This window comes from Culex quinquefasciatus, chromosome 2, assembly GCF_015732765.1.
Source record: "Culex quinquefasciatus strain JHB chromosome 2, VPISU_Cqui_1.0_pri_paternal, whole genome shotgun sequence".
Lineage (NCBI taxonomy): Eukaryota > Metazoa > Arthropoda > Insecta > Diptera > Culicidae > Culex > Culex quinquefasciatus.
In genome coordinates, this window is record NC_051862.1 from 147,833,376 (window position 1) to 147,852,568 (window position 19,193).

Sequence of the window (19,193 nt, forward strand, 5' to 3'; positions counted from 1 at the left end):
GGCTCGTCTTCTCTCTACCACCCTTTTCTAGTCCGATCTGCCACGCCATGCCATGCCGTTCCATTCCATGGTTGGTGCCATCAACACCAACCCCTTTCTCCAACGGTAGGGTGAGATGCCCTATACCATGCAGAAAGCCGTCACACGTTGCGCCCTCTTTCCACACACTGCTGCTGCTTGTCCTGTCATGCTCCCAAGCTCATCGAGTTGTCTCGTTTTCTCACCCCACTTTTCTCGTGCTCTCTCACTCGTTTACGCTTAGTCCTAGCCTACAAGGCACGCTCTTTTTTCTGCTGTTGAGTCCAACCACGACGACGACGAACGTTCCACGTTTGGTGCCTCTTCTTCGCTCGCAGCCGGCCTTGCCTTCAGTCGAGATTGTGAGACGGAGCGTTTTGGGTTCCTTTTGCTCGTGTGCTCTCTTTGCGTCACGCGCGCGATTTGTTGTTGTTGTGCTGAAGCGCCGCGACGTGAGGTTCCGCTACCGGGACTTGGGTCGTCACACTGTGGATTGATACGGACGCGCGCGCGGACAGGCAGTGCCACACCGGAATTCGGCATTCGGAAGTGAGTTTGACGAGTTGAGGTTCATTCTGTGACGGTTATAAAAGATTCACTCGAGTGAAGGAAGATAAAAGTGATACTGAACCGAGTTGTGCAAATTGTTCCAGACTTCATTATCATGAGGATTAAGGTTAAGCTGAAGAGGGTTTGAAGGATAAAAACAGCTGATATATACATTGTGAGAAACTACCTGAACTAGTTTGATTGTGCAACGGAACAAATTTAGTGATTTGGAAGTGATAACAAATTTATAGATTGATCGTGGACAGAAGGTACGTTACTTTGAGTCAAAAACAAAACAAAGAAGGAAAAGCAGGTTTTAGTTTATAAGTTTTGGCATATTTGTTTTTTTTAAATATTTCATTAAGTCTCTATTCTTTAGAATTTTATAAGGTATACTAACCCAAAAGTGACAAGTTTTATTTCTTGACTTGAATATGATTTAATTAATGTCATTTTTTGAACACTGGAACAAAACTTCCTACGATCTGGGATTTGAACCCCGATCTATCGCTTACGAGGCGGAAGCGTTACCACTGGGCTACGTTGCTCGGTCAAGTTGAAAAAAGGAAAAAAAAACGAAATACTATTTTTCCATGACATAAAATTTTCACCTAACATTAATTTACCAGTATTTTGTAGGAATCGAGATGAGATATATTTATTTGTATGAAATGTTTCAAACAAATGTTTTAAAGTCCTTTGGATATTTGTTTTGCTCTAAAAATATGTATATTTTTTTTTAAGATTTTGAAACATTGTATATTTCGTATTGTATGTCAGTTGTCATAAAATTTGGTCTCAAATAATAAATTATGTGCTTGGTTTTTTTTCGTGAGACAGTGCTGCGATACGATTTTTGTATGCCTTTAAATTATGTTTAACATTGAAAATCTTTCAATCAGTTTTTAAGCACTTCATCAAGACACATCGTTAAAAATATGATTGATAACATAATCATAATCCCATTCTTCAATCCGAATTTCCCGGCATAAGAAAAATCAATAAAACTGGCTCATTAAAAGAATTTTTTAAAATTGTATGGTTATTTTTTTCTTGTTTTATTTTACACTCTGAGAGAAAAAAAGTTCAACCGAAATTTCGATTGTCCGAAGTTTGTTCATCTGAAGGTTTTTAGGAACTTCGGATAATCGAATGATGGACAAATAATTTGTTTTGTTCAAAATGTGTATTTTTTATTTGTGCGATTTTTTCGGAATTCCAAAAATTAATCTTATTTGTTTTTTTTTTTATTCCAATATTTTGTGAGCTCCTTCATTTTTACCAATAAAGCCAATTTGTGTCATTGGTTCATCCATACAAGGTACCATACAATTTTGACCATTGGCCATACAAAAATGGTTCGTCGATATTCGACGAACCTGTATCTTTTAAAGGAATTTTCTGATCGATTTAGCGTCTTGGGATAAGTTGTAGGTACAAATGAAATTTATTTGGATTGTTTCTGGAAAAGACACATGGAAATAAAAATATGACCGATTTTATAATTTACTTTTTCCATGAATTTCTCTAAATCCATATTATTATAATTAAATAATGGCATCAGTAGTGCGGTGCTTGTGGGGACGCGCAGTCCTATTTTTTCCTGTTATTTTCCGTCTATTTCGTTCGAATTCTTTTTTTTTTAGACAAGCAAGTCGTATTGCTGGATTAAGTCCTTTCCATATCATCGAGGATCGGAAGGTACGTCAACGAACATGTTTTAAGGCTTATGATATAACATCATTTTAATGAATGAAGCCCTTCCTACATCCCCGTTGATCGGAAGGCACGCCGACGAAGAATTTCTGGAGAATCGCGGTCGAATTAATACTATATTAACACTCCTCCGTCCAAGCCTCCGAAACCGTTGCTTCGCTAATTTCAACTCGCTCGCATTTGGCCCCATTTCAACCAATCTTGATCGTTCTTGCAGCATTCGAACCGGTAGGATTTCAAGATTCATCTGAAACAAGAACGAACTTGATCCGACTAACCTGCTAGTCACAGCGACTAAATTCGTCGAAGCAACTCTTTTTAGGCGCTCGTTTTAGTGAACACACCATGGCCAAATCAACAAGAGAGCATTAAAATTTGAAATCAACCATTCAAATTTAACTAATTTGGAGTCGCTGAACACGAATATGACACTTAGAATATTCCAAAGTATTCAGAAATCAAGAAATCCAAGATGGCGGCCAATATGGCGCCTGTAGTATATTGGGAACATATATTTGAGGGTGTAATAGTGATTCAACCACTCAAATCTAACTGATTTGAGGTCGCTGAACAAGAATATGACACTTCGAAAATCCCAAAGTATTCAGAAATCCAGAAATCCAAGATGGCGGCCAATATGGCGCCTGTAGTATATTGGGAATATTTATTTGAGGTTGTAATAGCCATTCTACCACTCAAATCCAACTAATTTGGGGTCGCTGAGCAAGAATATGACACTTTGTATATTCCAAAGTATTCCGATATTCAGAAATCCAAGATGGCGGCCAATATGGCGCCTGTAGAATTTTGGGAATATTTATTTGAGGGTGTAATAGCCATTCAACCACTCAAATCTAACTAATTTGGGGTCGCTGAACAAGAATATGACACTTGGTATATTCCAAAGTATTATAAAATTCAGAAATCCAAGATGGCGGCCAATATGGCACCTGTAGTATATTGGGAATATTTATTTGAGGTTGTAATAGCCATTCAACCACTCAAATCTAACTGATTTGAGGTTGCTGAACATGAATATGACACTTGGTATAATCCAAAGTATTCAGAAATCCAGAAATCCAAGATGGCGGCCAATATGGCGCCTGTAGAATTTTGGGAATATTTATTTGAGGGTGTAATAGCCATTCAACCACTCAAATCTAACTAATTTGGGGTCGCTGAACACGAATATGACACTTGGTATATTCCAAAGTGTTCAGAAATTCAGAAATCCAAGATGGCGACCAATATGGCGCCTGTAGTATATTGGGAATATTTATATGAGGGTGTAATATCCATTCAACTACTCAAATCTAACTAATTTGGGGTCGCTGAACACGAATATGACACTAAGAATATCCCAAAGTATTCAGAAATCCAAAAATCCAAGATGGTTGCCAATATGGCGCCTGTAGTATATTGGGAATATTTATTTGAGGTTGTAAAAGCCATTCAACCACTCAAATCCAACTTATATGGGGTATGAATATAAGGAATATGACAATTGGTATATTCCAAAGTGTTCAGAAATTCAGAAATCCAAGATGGCGGCCAATATGGCGCCTGTAGTATATTGGGAATATTTATTTGAGGTTGTAAAAGCCATTCAACCACTCAAATCCAACTGATTTTGGGTCGCTGAACACGAATATGACACTTTGTATATTCCAAAGTGTTCAGAAATTCAGAAATCCAAGATGGCGACCAATATGGCGCCTGTAGTATATTGGGAATATTTAAATGAGGGTGTAATAGCCATTCAACCACTCAAATCTAACTAATTTGGGGTCGCTGAACACGAATATGACACTAAGAATATCCCAAAGCATTCAGAAATCCAAAAATCCAAGATGGTTGCCAATATGGCGCCTGTAGTATATTGGGAATATTTATTTGAGGTTGTAAAAGCCATTCAACCACTCAAATCCAACCTATTTGGGGTATGAATATGAGGAATATGACAATTGGTATATTCCAAAGTGTTCAGAAATTCAGAAATCCAAGATGGCGGCCAATATGGCGCCTGTAGTATATTGGGAATATTTATTTGAGGTTGTAAAAGCCATTCAACCACTCAAATCCAACTGATTTGGGGTCGCTGAACACGAATATGACACTTTGTATATTCCAAAGTGTTCTGAAATTCAGAAATCCAAGATGGCGGCCAATATGGCACCTGTAGTATATTGGGAATATTTATTTGAGGTTGTAATAGTGATTCAACCACTCAAATCTAACTAATTTGGTGTCGTTGAACACGAATATGACACTAAGAATATCCCAAAGTATTCAGAAATTCAGAAATCCAAGATGGCGACCAATATGGCGCCTGTAGTACATTGGGAATATTTAAATGAGGGTGTAATAGCCATTCAACCACTCAAATCTAACTAATTTGGGGTCGCTGAACACGAATATGACACTAAGAATATCCCAAAGCATTCAGAAATCCAAAAATCCAAGATGGTTGCCAATATGGCGCCTGTAGTATATTGGGAATATTTATTTGAGGTTGTAAAAGCCATTCAACCACTCAAATCTAACTTATTTGAGGTCGTTGAACACGAAAATGACACTTAGAATATTCCAAAAATTCAGAAATCTAGAAATCCAAGATGGCAGCCAATATGGCGCCTGTAGAATTTTGGGAATATTTATTTGAGAGTGTAAAAGCCATTCAACCACCCAAATCTTACATATTTGGGGTCGCTGAACATGAATATGACACTTGGTATATTCCAAAGTATTCTGAAATTCAGAAATCCAAGATGGCGGCCAATATGGCGCCTGTAGTATATTGGGAATATTTATTTGAGGGTGTAATAGCCATTCAACCACTCAAATCCAACTAATTTGGGGTCGCTGAACACGAATATGACACTTTGTATATTCCAAAGTATTCTGAAATTCAGAAATCCAAGATGGTGGCCAATATGGTGCCTGTAGTATATTGGGAGTATTTATTTGAGGTTGTAAAAGCCATTCAACCACTCAAATCCAACTAATTTGAGGTCGCTGAACACGAATATGACACTAAGAATATTCCAAAGTATTCAGAAATCCAGAAATCCAAGCTGGCGGCTTATATGGCGCCTGTAGAATTTTGGGAATATTTATATGAGAGTGTTAAAGCCAATCAACCACTCAAATCTTTCTTATTTGGGGTCGCTGAACATGAATATAACACTTGGTATATTCCAAAGTATCCTGAAATTCAGAAATCCAAGATGGCGGCCAATATGGTGCCTGTAGTATATTGGGAATATTTATTTGAGGTTGTAATAGTGATTCAACCACTCAAATCTAACTAATTTGGTGTCGTTGAACACGAATATGACACTAAGAATATCCCAAAGTATTCAGAAATCCAGAAAAAAATAAAAATTATTCCCAAAATACTACAGGCGCCATTTGGGCAGCCATCTTGGATTTCTGGATCTCTGAATACTTTGGGATATTCTAAGTGTCATATTCGTGTTCAGTGACTTCAAATTATTTAAACTTAAGATGTTGAATTACTATTACAACCTCAAATCAATATTCCCAATATACTACAGGCGCCATATTGGCCGCCATCTTGGATTTCTGAATTTCAGAATACTTTGGAATATACCAAGTGTCATATTCATGTTCAGCGACCCCAAATATGTAAGATTTGGGTGGTTGAATGGCTTTACACTCTCAAATAAATATTCCCAAAATTCTACAGGCGCCATTTTGGCTGCCATCTTGGATTTCTAGATTTCTGAATTTTGGAATATTCTAAGTGTCATTTTCGTGTTCAACGACCTCAAATAAGTTAGATTTGAGTGGTTGAATGGCTTTACATACTCAAATAAATATTCCCAATATACTACAGGCGCCATATTGGCAACCATCTTGGATTTTTGGATTTCTGAATGCTTTGGGATATTCTTAGTGTCATATTCGTGTTCAGCGACCCCAAATTAGTTAGATTTGAGTGGTTGAATGGCTATTACACCCTCATTTAAATATTCCCAATATACTACAGGCGCCATATTGGTCGCCATCTTGGATTTCTGAATTTCTGAATACTTTGGGATATTCTTAGTGTCATATTCGTGTTCAACGACACCAAATTAGTTAGATTTGAGTGGTTGAATCACTATTACAACCTCAAATAAATATTCCCAATATACTACAGGCGCCATATTGGCCGCCATCTTGGATTTCTGAATTTCAGAACACTTTGGAATATACAAAGTGTCATATTCGTGTTCAGCGACCCCAAATCAGTTGGATTTGAGTGGTTGAATGGCTTTTACAACCTCAAATAAATATTCCCAATATACTACAGGCGCCATATTGGCCGCCATCTTGGATTTCTGAATTTCTGAACACTTTGGAATATACCAATTGTCATATTCCTCATATTCATACCCCAAATAGGTTGGATTTGAGTGGTTGAATGGCTTTACAACCTCAAATAAATATTCCCAATATACTACAGGCGCCATATTGGCAACCATCTTGGATTTTGGATTTCTGAATGCTTTGGGATATTCTTAGTGTCATATTCGTGTTCAGCGACCCCAAATTAGTTAGATTTGAGTGGTTGAATGGCTATTACACCCTCATTTAAATATTCCCAATATACTACAGGCGCCATATTGGTCGCCATCTTGGATTTCTGAATTTCTGAACACTTTGGAATATACAAAGTGTCATATTCGTGTTCAGCGACCCAAAATCAGTTGGATTTGAGTGGTTGAATGGCTTTTACAACCTCAAATAAATATTCCCAATATACTACAGGCGCCATATTGGCCGCCATCTTGGATTTCTGAATTTCTGAACACTTTGGAATATACCAATTGTCATATTCCTTATATTCATACCCCATATAAGTTGGATTTGAGTGGTTGAATGGCTTTTACAACCTCAAATAAATATTCCCAATATACTACAGGCGCCATATTGGCCGCCATCTTGGATTTCTGGATTTCTGAATACTTTGGATTATACCAAGTGTCATATTCATGTTCAGCAACCTCAAATCAGTTAGATTTGAGTGGTTGAATGGCTATTACAACCTCAAATAAATATTCCCAATATACTACAGGCGCCATATTGGCCGCCATCTTGGATTTCTGAATTTCTGAACACTTTGGAATATACCAATTGTCATATTCCTTATATTCATACCCCATATAAGTTGGATTTGAGTGGTTGAATGGCTTTTACAACCTCAAATAAATATTCCCAATATACTACAGGCGCCATATTGGCAACCATCTTGGATTTCTGGATTTCTGAATACTTTGGGATATTCTTAGTGTCATATTCGTGTTCAGCGACCCCAAATTAGTTAGATTTGAGTGGTTGAATGGATATTACACCCTCATATAAATATTCCCAATATACTACAGGCGCCATATTGGTCGCCATCTTGGATTTCTGAATTTCTGAACACTTTGGAATATACCAAGTGTCATATTCGTGTTCAGCGACCCCAAATTAGTTAGATTTGAGTGGTTGAATGGCTATTACACCCTCAAATAAATATTCCCAAAATTCTACAGGCGCCATATTGGCCGCCATCTTGGATTTCTGAATATCGGAATACTTTGGAATATACAAAGTGTCATATTCTTGCTCAGCGACCCCAAATTAGTTGGATTTGAGTGGTAGAATGGCTATTACAACCTCAAATAAATATTCCCAATATACTACAGGCGCCATATTGGCCGCCATCTTGGATTTCTGGATTTCTGAATACTTTGGGATTTTCGAAGTGTCATATTCTTGTTCAGCGACCTCAAATCAGTTAGATTTGAGTGGTTGAATCACTATTACACCCTCAAATATATGTTCCCAATATACTACAGGCGCCATATTGGCCGCCATCTTGGATTTCTTGATTTCTGAATACTTTGGAATATTTTAAGTGTCATATTCGTGTTCAGCGACCCCAAATTAGTTAAATTTGAATGGTTGATTTCAAATTTTAATGCTCTCTTGTTGATTTGGCCATGGTGTGTTCACTAAAACGAGCGCCTAAAAAGAGTTGCTTCGACGAATTTAGTCGCTGTGACTAGCAGGTTAGTCGGATCAAGTTCGTTCTTGTTTCAGATGAATCTTGAAATCCTACCGGTTCGAATGCTGCAAGAACGATCAAGATTGGTTGAAATGGGGCCAAATGCGAGCGAGTTGAAATTAGCGAAGCAACGGTTTCGGAGGCTTGGTCGTCCGTGTAAGTGAAATATGCCTTGGACGGAGGAGTGTTAAAATCTCTAGATAGCTATCTTTCCGCAGCCGGCTGCCTAAGATTTTTAAAATTTCAACCGATAAACAAATTGCTCATGGTCGCATCACCTACCACAGTGAATCCTGACCTCATACCCATCTTACTAACCCCTCAAAACTCATGTGATACTTTGTCGGAGACGCAGCCGATTTAGCGGTCCCATCACTCAAGTATCGGACTAACATTCCCATCCACTTCCCCGTGTCTTACCACTGGTTGTGGCCGGCGTCGGTATTGATCAGCACGATAGGGACCCTTGAAAATTGCGAAGGGGTGATGATTGGTTACTACTTTTCATCTATGGTCCACGGAGCAATGTTTAAGGGTCCTGGTCAATAACGAAGTAGCAGCTACGGGTAGACACCAATGCTATGCTATGCTATGAATTTCTCTAAATCCATATTATTTTTTTCTATTTCGAAGGTTATTTTTAGCTTTTTTACTTAGAAGATTTACTCGATTCTTTAAGCACCCGCAAACTCTGTTCGCAACTTTGAATTAATCATCTGTAGAAAGGTAGTCCAGCTTACGTTAGAAACGTTGCATAAGTAATTCTTAAATGATTTAAATGAAATAAAAGGAAAAATATTAAGTCATTTTTGAAATTTTTGAGGTTTCAAGGGACAAAACTCGCAACTTTTGAGCCAAGGGACAAAACCCGCAACCTTTGAGCCAAGTACGAAATGTTGTCTTCAAGCTGGGATTCTTAAAAATAGGGAAATTATAGAACTTTTATTGAAAGTTTTGTTAACATAAGTTAACATAAAGTTCTTTTAAGAAATTTTGATAAAGTGCGCCTATTTCGAAAAAATCCACTTCAAGTTTTATTTTAACAAAAATGACAGTTAATATTTTTGGCCTTCCTCACCTTACTGAGGAAAGGCTATAAAATCACTCGAAAAATGAACTTATTAATTTGGCCTCGTAGACCCACCTTCACATATACATATCGACTCAGAATCATGTTCTGAGCAAATGTCTGTGTGGATGTGTGTAGGTGGGTGGACAAAAAATTGTCACTCGATTATCTCCGGACTGGATGAACGGATTTTTAGCGTATTAGTCTCATTCGATCCGTCTTGGGGTCCCATAGGTCTCTATTTAAAATCAGTAAGTTTAGTTAAGTACTCCAAAAGTTATTCTAAAAAACGAATTTTGTGTATGTCTGGAAGATTGTGAAAGGGGTTTTTTTTTAAGAAAACCTATCATGTTGTACATTTTCAGAAAGGTATTAAAAAGACCTTTCTAATGAGCCCAAAACATAGAAGATCTGAAAATCCTATCTAAAGTTATTAGCACTTAAGTATTATTTATATACTTTTTGGAAGCCGGGTCTCAGATATTTCAATGAAAATTATGTTCGGGTCCTTTATGCGACCCGTCCTTAGTTAGATAATTGAAAGACCTTTCAAATGAGTCTGAAAAATCGAAGATCTGACAACCCTATCAAAAGTTATTAGCACTTAAGTGTTATTTATACACTTTTTGGAGGCCTTATCTCAGATATTGTGATAGAAATATTGTCTGAATCTTCCATGCGAGCTATCGTTGCCGATGAGCCAGAAATATTGAAGGTCTGCGAACCCTATCAAAAAATGAGTAATAAAGTTGATTTGTTAAACATGTTAAGGGGGAATGTTGCTATTTTTACTGAATCTATTGATTTTATGAATGTGAGGAAGGCACCAACCACCTAAAGGTGGATTAAGTAACCTTTTACATGTAGTGCCCATGAGTCAAATAATTTTTCAGCATGTTTGGAATATTTCCTATAAATTTGTCTTAAAGATTGAACCTCTGGTTGCCGATATTACCAAAAGAAACAGAAAAATTTAAGTTTTTTAATTCTCACCAAACAGACCCCTTTTGTTAGTGCCAATATGTAAGCGACTAATAATCCGATTTCCAATTTTAAAAAAATGAAAAATTCATGATATTTTCATGAAAATATTTCGAAAATTTGAAATTCAAGATTTAATATTTGAAAGCCTAAAGTCAAAGTCCTATTCCAGGGCAGAGATATTCTATTTTTTGTTTCATTTTCCTGACATACATGATATGGTTGGTATCAAATTTTTGCCACTGAATTCGAATCTGTATAAAAAATTCCCGAAAACAGTGAATATTTGGAGCTATGGCAGTTTGAAATGTTATTTGTGGAAATTTGAATTTAGTTAAATTGCTTGAGAATAAGTTATCAACTTTTGTTCCTCATTAATTCATATTTTATTCACGGAATTGTTTATGGAAACTGTGTTTACACGTTCCAATTGTATTTTAAATATCGAAAAATCTCATTTGTAACTAAGCAGGGGCTTGAGAAATTACTTTTTTAAAATAGTATGAAAACAAAATTATTGTTATGTTATTTGTTGATGGTTTCTTAATATTCATAGATCATTTCAATACATATTGCAATGTACTGGGACTGATTACTAATTTACACATTATTCTATTCGATTTGAGTAAGTTTCTCTAAAATTATCATTTCTAACAAATTACATTAAAAACTCCTTATTGATACCCCTTACATTACGGGATTTAATTTAATTTTTCGATTATGCTGACAGCTCTGAAAAAAACGAATTCAGACTTCCAATTCAACTCTAGTAACTCTTGATACGATAAGTAAGTATGTGAAGAATCAAACGGCCTTGAAAAACATAATTGTAAAAGAAAAAGATTATTTCAAATGCTGTTCAAAAAACAAACCTCGCTAAATATTCTTAAAACTAAAACAAAATAAACCAATTCAATCAGCAACACTTAATCCTACCTTCGCCCCGTTCTTCATCTGGTTTCGCTCACTGACCACGAGTCTACCTCGCCGTCGCCGCCACCACGGATCAATTTGCATAATTATGTACGTACGGTGTAAACTACCCTTGTATTATGCTAATCCAGACATAATACTTTTTAACCTTTTTTTTGTTGGTGTGGTTTCGGGTGGTTTTTCGCCGATTTTTGGCTGCGCACGTACTCGCGTCGGTCGGTGCATTTGCATGTGGTCAACTACAAACCCAGAGGAAAATTGTTTTCTCAACTTTTAGAACTCTCCGGTGTGCGGAAAACGGAGATTAACACCGCCGGCAAAACTTGGCCGTCTGGCGTGCGGTGGCGAATCGTGTTTGGCCAACGGTCAAGCGGCAAGTAACGCGTATTAGCTTCGGTGTTTTCGACCAATTTTTAGCGAGAAAAGATAATTTTATGAAGTTGCATCCTTGCGTGGAAGTGAGTAATGGTTGAGTTATAGTTTTATATTGTTAGTTTAATTTGTCATTCTACTGTCATTCTAAATCGCAAAACTTATCCAAAATGTTCTAACAGTATTGATATGGTAAAAAAATAAAAAAAAGTATACATATCAAAATTACGATCCATGGATAGAACATTCGGATGAAAAAAGTGTTTTAAAATGCATTATACACCTGTCCAGTTGTTTTGTAAACACTCGTTTCCATAATATCTATGTATTGATGAGTTTTATTTTTGCAAAACTTTGAAAAATATTTGCAATGGCTGGATTCTTGAAAATTTTGTTTTTCATTTTTTTTGCATTGACTATAAACTAGTTAAAGCCCATTGTATTTATTGTATTTTAAATCAAATTGGACACTTCCCGAGCAGACGGAAATAACTTGGGAAGGTCAGTTTTTGATATTGTGAGAAGATCGAAATATGTTATTGGGATGATCGGATTAGTTGTTAAAATAACAAAAATCAATAACAAAGATTTGTTCGAAGAATAACTTAAACTGTTATTGTGTTGTTATTGCAATAACAAACCAATAACACAGAAGGAATCATGAAGGAATAACAAGATTTGGAATTTTGTGCGGAGAGGTGGAGCAGCATAATAACAAAAAATGTTATTGAACTGGTTTGTCTCCATAACAAAAAAAGTTATTGTTTTGGTTTATTTGTAATTTGCAAATAAACCTGCAGTTGCCATAACTCCTCTGTACTAGTCAGGGCTGCAGAGTTGGGTACCTCCAAGCGACTTTGAATCCATACTTGAAGACAACTCCGACTCTGGATGCAGGATATGACGTCAACGACGACTTCAGCTCTCCAAAAATACCCGACTTCAGACACTCCGACTCCAAGTAAAAGTTGCTGAAAATTTGCTGAATCCGATGCAGTCTCCGAGGTCTCACTCCAGCTCGAACTTCAACGTCAGCTCCGACTTCCTGGCTCGGTGAAAATAATAACAGTTTTTGTTATTCACACTTCAAAAATTCTCAATAAATAAATCAATTCCGTTAGGGAATATAACAAAAATAACAAAAAAATTAACTCTCAAAAGTTAATTTTATCGGATTAATTTTAGCTTGAAACCCCATTTCATGGTGAAATAAATGACCCCGATGAAATTGGTCAAAATTATATCATAGTTCTAGCCAATTTTAGTAAAATCCCTTAGGGTGTATATCAAATAATAAAAAAAAATCAACTTTCAAAATTACAACTTTTTAGAATAATTTTAGCTTAAGGACCCCATTTCATGGCCAAAATAATGAACCCGACGAAATTAGTCATAATTATTCCATAGTTCTAACCATTTTAAACAAAGTCCTTAAGGGGGTATATCAAATAATTAGAATAGAATAATTAGCTTAAGGACCCCATTTCATGGCCAAAATAATGACCCAGACGAAATTGGTCGAAATTATCCCATAGTTCTAACCATTTTAAACAAAGTCCTTTAGGGGGTATATCAAATAATTAGAAAAATCAACTTTTAAAATTTCAACTTTTTAGAATAATTTTAGCTTAAGGACCCCATTTCATGGCCAAAATAATGACCCAGACGAAATTGGTCAAAATTATTTCATAGTTCTAGCCAATTTTAGTAAAATCCCTTAGGGGTATATCAAATAATTGAAAATATCAACTTTGAAAATTTCAACTTTTAGAATAATTTTAGCTTAAGGACCCCATTTCATGACCAAAATAATGACCTCGACGAAATTGGTCAAAATTATCCCATATTTGTAGCCAATTTTAGTAAAGTCCCTTAGGGGTATATCAAATAGTTAAAAAATCAACTCACAAAATTTCAACTTTTAGAATAATTTTAGCTTAAGGACCCCATTTCATGGCCAAAATAATGACCCTGACGAAATTGGTCAAAATTATCCCATAGTTCTAACCATTTTAAACAAAGTCCTTCAGGGGTATATCAAATAATTTAAAAAATCAACTTTCAAAATTACAACTTTTTAGAATAATTTTAGCTTAAGGACCCCATTTCATGGCCAAAATAATGACCCTGACGAAATTGGTCAAAATTATCCCATAGTTCTAACCATTTTAAACAAAGTCCTTTAGGGGTATATCAAATAATTAGAAAAATCAACTTTTAAAATTACAACTTTTTAGAATAATTTTAGCTTAAGGACCCCATTTCATGGCCAAAATAATGACCCTGACGAAATTGGTCAAAATTATTTCATAGTTCTAGCCAATTTTAGTAAAATCCCTTAGGGGGTATATCAAATAATTGAAAATATCAACTTTCAAAATTTCAACCTTTTAGAATAATTTTAGCTTAAGGACCCCATTTCATGACCCCAAAATTTCAACTTTTTAGAATAATTTTAGCTTAAGGACCCCATTTCATGGCCAAAATAATGACCCCGACGAAATTAGACAAATTTATCCCAAAGATCTAAACATATTTAACAAAAGAAAAAATAATAACAGATTGTGTTATGGACACTTAGAAACTTTTCCATTTGTGCGATTTATGGTAATTTTATTCCTAAGTCAGTATACCGAACGAATAACAAATTTTGTTATTAGGAGATTTTTGAAATTTATAACATTTCCTCTTATTAGCGTGTTATTAAACATTTTCAATATAATATCACTTCAATACCAAATTTTGTTATTTTATCAGAAACTGTTATTATTTGTTCTTCTTTATGTTGAACTTCAGGATAAAATAATAACACTTTTTGTTATTTTAACAGGATTTGTTATTGAAATATTATTGATTTTGTTATTACCGTCTGCCCGGGTTAAGACTTTTTGAATGTTTTGAATTTTTGGGCCACAGATCGGAGAATACTGCATAATTGTTAAAAGTGAATGTAGAGAGTTGGACCTGAAACATGTTTTTCTTTATATAATCAAGTGTATTTAAAAAAAAAAACAATAATAATTCTTATTGTGATCTTGAATCAGTTAAACTAACAAAGATACTCCATTTCAAGCAGCATTACGGACACATACCGCGCCACGTGAAGTTCAAATGATTCGCGCCAAATGTCTAACCCGGCACCACAACCAGCCGCCACATCTCCGTGGTATGCTAATTTAATTCGCAATTTTATTAGCCTAAGGCTTGTGAACATTTTATCGCCACTAAACGATCTTGAAAATTGTGAGAAATTGCAGATCCGTTTGAAATTAAGCCCAACACTCGGGCCCAGGCTTGGCGCTGAGAATTGTGCGGATTCGGCGTTAATTAGTGAACGTTTTTGCCCCCGATTTTCCCGTGTTTCGTGTTTGAACTAGGGTAACAGAAACAACGCTGAAAAAACAGGGAACATTACCAACTACTTGTTTTTGTTTGTGCTGCGAACTCTCGCATCTCGCAGTTGGTAGGTGTACTTAAACTTTACAGTATCCCAACGGTTGCCATAATTTGTAACACTCTCTTTCTCGTCCGAGGGAGGAAATTAAAATAAATTAGACGGCTGAATGAAATCGGACGCATAAGCTACCGAAACCCTTTTTTCCAGCAGGTCGGATCAACGGTCATCAACGGTCCGGATCTCTGTACCTAACTCGCGTCGTGACTTCACCTGGGTATCTCTCCTGATTTTTCTCCGAATCTAGCGGAAATATGAAATTTCATTCAACTCCACGAGAAGGCCGTAAAAATGGTCACTACTACTGCTGCTACTGAGGAACATCCCGGTCGTCCCAAATCGGGCTCCCAAAATCAAGTCGCGGCTCGTCCCTCCTTTTTTCGTGAGCTTTGCTTGACGGACGATCGTCAACAACATCACGCGGCAGCAAACATTAATTTTATGAATGAAAATAAACCTGAAAGAGCGTTTTGTTGACTCTGTCTTGCCGAGCGAAGAAGACAACGACGACGACGGCGACAACGTCAAAACCAGGAGACGAAAAAACAATTAAAAGAGTTGGAATTGAACGCGCAGAGTTGTCCTCCCCTAGTGCGGGATTTTCGAAACCTTTAACACGGGAACTACCAAGGAGGACAGTCTGATTCAGGATTTTTTTCTGTTCGCGGTCGATTTTTGTTATGTTTGGCGGTTATCCATGATCCATAAACAAAAAGGATTTTGGGTTTAAGATTTCCAAAAAAGTGCCCACCTAGTTTATGAATGGTCTCTAAGGAAACTTCTACAAAATTTTAGGCAAATCAAAAAAATATAAATGTGGTCCATTTCTGGTTTTTGTGTTAATTTGTTAAAATGCTCAAAACAATTGAATAAATATCTTGAATTTGAACTTTTTTTTTAGAGATTTTTAATTTCGTCTATTTAAAAAAAGCCATGTTACAAACATTAGTTTTTCCATACAAGTTAGTCCATACAAGGCTCTATAAAATTTGACGGGCTGGTTATACAAAATGGATATATGAATATTTGAATAACTGAAAAAAATCTTAGTTTCAGCTAAGCCGTATGTTTTGATTTTAGTTTGACTTTTTCGTTACTAAAACTTGCAATCTCAAATACGTGTTCTTTTATTATAGATTATGTTGATGTTTTAGAAAACTTGAAAAGACATCTTTTGTGCTAGGTTTTTAATTTAAGACTTTTTGAAATTTTTAAAATTAAATATATATTTATAGAACTTTCTTATAATAATTACATTTCATTTACATTCTATGTGGTATGGCTAAATGCTCTTCATCTTTATTGTATTTTTGGTTTTATTATTAACTTTCACATTCATTTATTTTCTTCAAATTGTTTTACATTTTTGCATTGAATCGAATACATTTGGGTAAAAAAGAAAAAAAAATCACTTGAACAATGACTAGGCTTAGTGATTTTTAACGCGAAAAATTCAATTTCCACTGGGACCACGATCCGAAAACTCAAAGTTTCACAGAAATTTCACGGAGCTTGAAATACGCTGAAATAACTTTTAAAATCTTAGGTTATACTACCGGAAAGATTTTTGTAAACTTATTTATAAATAAACCATCCAAGCTAGGTGATTTTTCACGGGAACCATCAAATCAAATCGTGGAAATTTCAGGGGACTAAGAAAAAAACTTCTATACTTCTGAAAAGAGCTTTTTAAAGCTTTAATTCGATCTTGAATTAACCAAGTTTGAATCTTTAATTTTCTTTTGGAATTCAACCGTGAAAATGAAATGGTAGTTAAAAAACAAAAAAAAAAACAACAATTAAATTTGCATTAGTCTAAGTGCAATCTTACTTTCAACATGTGACGATACCGAATATAAAGTGTGTGTTTTTTAAGTTCAATTACTTTTTCCTTTAATAAGGTATTCAAAATTCTTTTGAAATGTTTTAACAACTCTATTTCAATAATTGAGATCCATTTTTAAATATATGGGTTAAATTTAAGATATCAAAAAGTATATTTCAATTTTTCAAGATATTTCCTAGCTGGATAAAATATTTGGTGTATTTGGTAATTTCACGAGATTTCGCCGAAATAATTTAATTTCACGCGGTCCGCGAAATCGTGAAAATACTCTAACCCTTATCATTATTGCACTAAACTACTAGTTAAAGTTCTTTTTCAAAAGAATAATGCAATTTAAAACTATTTTATCAAAATTCAACAATGCTTAAAGTTATCTGTTACATAATTGTGGGATGTTATTGTATTTCCTACTTATTACCGGGAATCGTAGAGATTTGTCGGATCACGTCTTCCGTTGGACGGGGAAGTAAATGTTGGCCCCGGTCTAACCTAGAGGGTTAGGTCGTTAGCTCAATCCAGGTGTAGGAGTCGTTTCCCTGGGTCCTGACTCGGGGGAGTCGCTTGTAGGCAGTTGGACTAACAATCCAAAGGTCGTCAGTTTGAATCCCGGGGCGGATGGAAGCTTAGGTGTAAAAAGAGGTTTGCAATTGCCTCAACAATCAAGCCTTCGGACACTTAGTTTCGAGTAGGAATCTCGCAATCGAGAACGCCAAGGCAATGCTGTAGAGCGAATAATTTGATTTGATTTTTGATTTATTACTGACTGATAATTCATCAATTAAATCATACTATTTACATAATTATAATTAAGTATATATTTTATTTGAATCAGAGCTTGAAGTCATTATGTTGATGAAAATATTCACTTCTGGAACACAGTTTTGTTTAAGAGAAAAGTGCTGTTTCTCCAATTCTGTAAACTGTTCCAATTTTGAGGGATGGCTGTTTCTTTTGTAAATTTGATACAAATTCATTAAAAAATAAAAAGAAGCTCGTGCATAAAGCTTCAACCAATTCAATCTAAACTTGATCAATGAAATCTCTGAGTATCATCAGAGCAAAATTTCTAGCTCGGTAGCCCCAGTGTTAAGGAGAGCTTCAAGAAGCTGTAGGCCCCAGGATGATCAGCACGGGACCAGAAGCCCAAACCGAGGATGATCAACAGCAGCAGCAGCACCCTCGGCTCTCCTCCGAGGGCATCAAATTGACGAAATGAACAAGCCCGCGGAGTGTATAAAATGATATAAATGCGTAAGAAATCGTAAATGTTTATCTCTTTTCCGATTCTGGAAGCTTGCCCGGTTGTCGCTCGTTGACCATGGCGAGTCTTTGTTTCCGAGTGTCGAGGCTCTGATGATGCTTCCAATCTACGCTGACACGTTTTATATCATTTTCTGTAGTCCCCCCTCTCGCTGCCGTCGTTTCCTCTGGTTGGGTCCGAGCCTTGTTTCGACGCTGCGAAAAAAAGGGTTGTGTCCAAAAGGGAAGCAGCGCTGGTCCAGTCGGTCTCTCCGATGGATATTAAAATTTGTGTGTTTGTGTGTGTGTTTACAGTGACAGTGACTGGAAAAATGGTAAATGGTTGGCTTGTTATTCGGTTTAATTATCTTTTAATGATAGTAAAATAAAACATAAATTAATAAACACGTTTTAATGAGTGTTGCTGGGACTGGAGTTCAGAATCTACGTAAATAGTAGCACTGCAAGTGCTGTGCTTCTGTATTTATCGTAGTACAGAATGGGGGCCCCGCTCGTAAATCTGGGTGCACCTGAATCAAGGCTTTTTGTTTGTTAGGTGCATGTGGTCACATGAATGAAACTTTGGACGTGGGGACAAAATGACTACTGCACTTGAGTGATCTCATCTTGAATAAAGGAGCATTTAATTGTTAAGTGCAGCCTTATCGGTATTAAGCAGTTGTAAAGTATCTGTTAACTAACGTTTCAACTTTACGTACATAGAGCAAAAATAACATTTTTGTAAATTAAAGTTGAAAAAAATATTTCCAAGTTCCTGAAGGAAGCAGACTTGAAGAGATTGTACATTAATCTACCACTTTTGAGGCGTATGTGAATCTTATCTACCCTAAATGAAGTAGGCAATGACACCATTTGAACATTTCAGCAACTTAACTTCAAACCCAACTCACAAACAATCCAAATCAACCCCTATTTCAAATCAAGTCGTCATAACACA

At 35.9% G+C, this 19,193-nt stretch overlaps 1 protein-coding gene across 1 annotated transcript in view; it reads left to right on the forward strand.

The window, feature by feature from the left end:
• Positions 1-386: 386 nt before the first annotated feature.
• LOC6041588 (paired box pox-neuro protein) overlaps positions 387-19,193 on the forward strand; it is a 100,922-nt gene continuing 82,115 nt past the window's right edge. The window contains exon 1 of the mRNA XM_038257407.1: positions 387-836. The gene's annotated coding sequence lies outside the window, so the exon portion shown is untranslated. The remainder of the gene's footprint in view (positions 837-19,193) is intronic.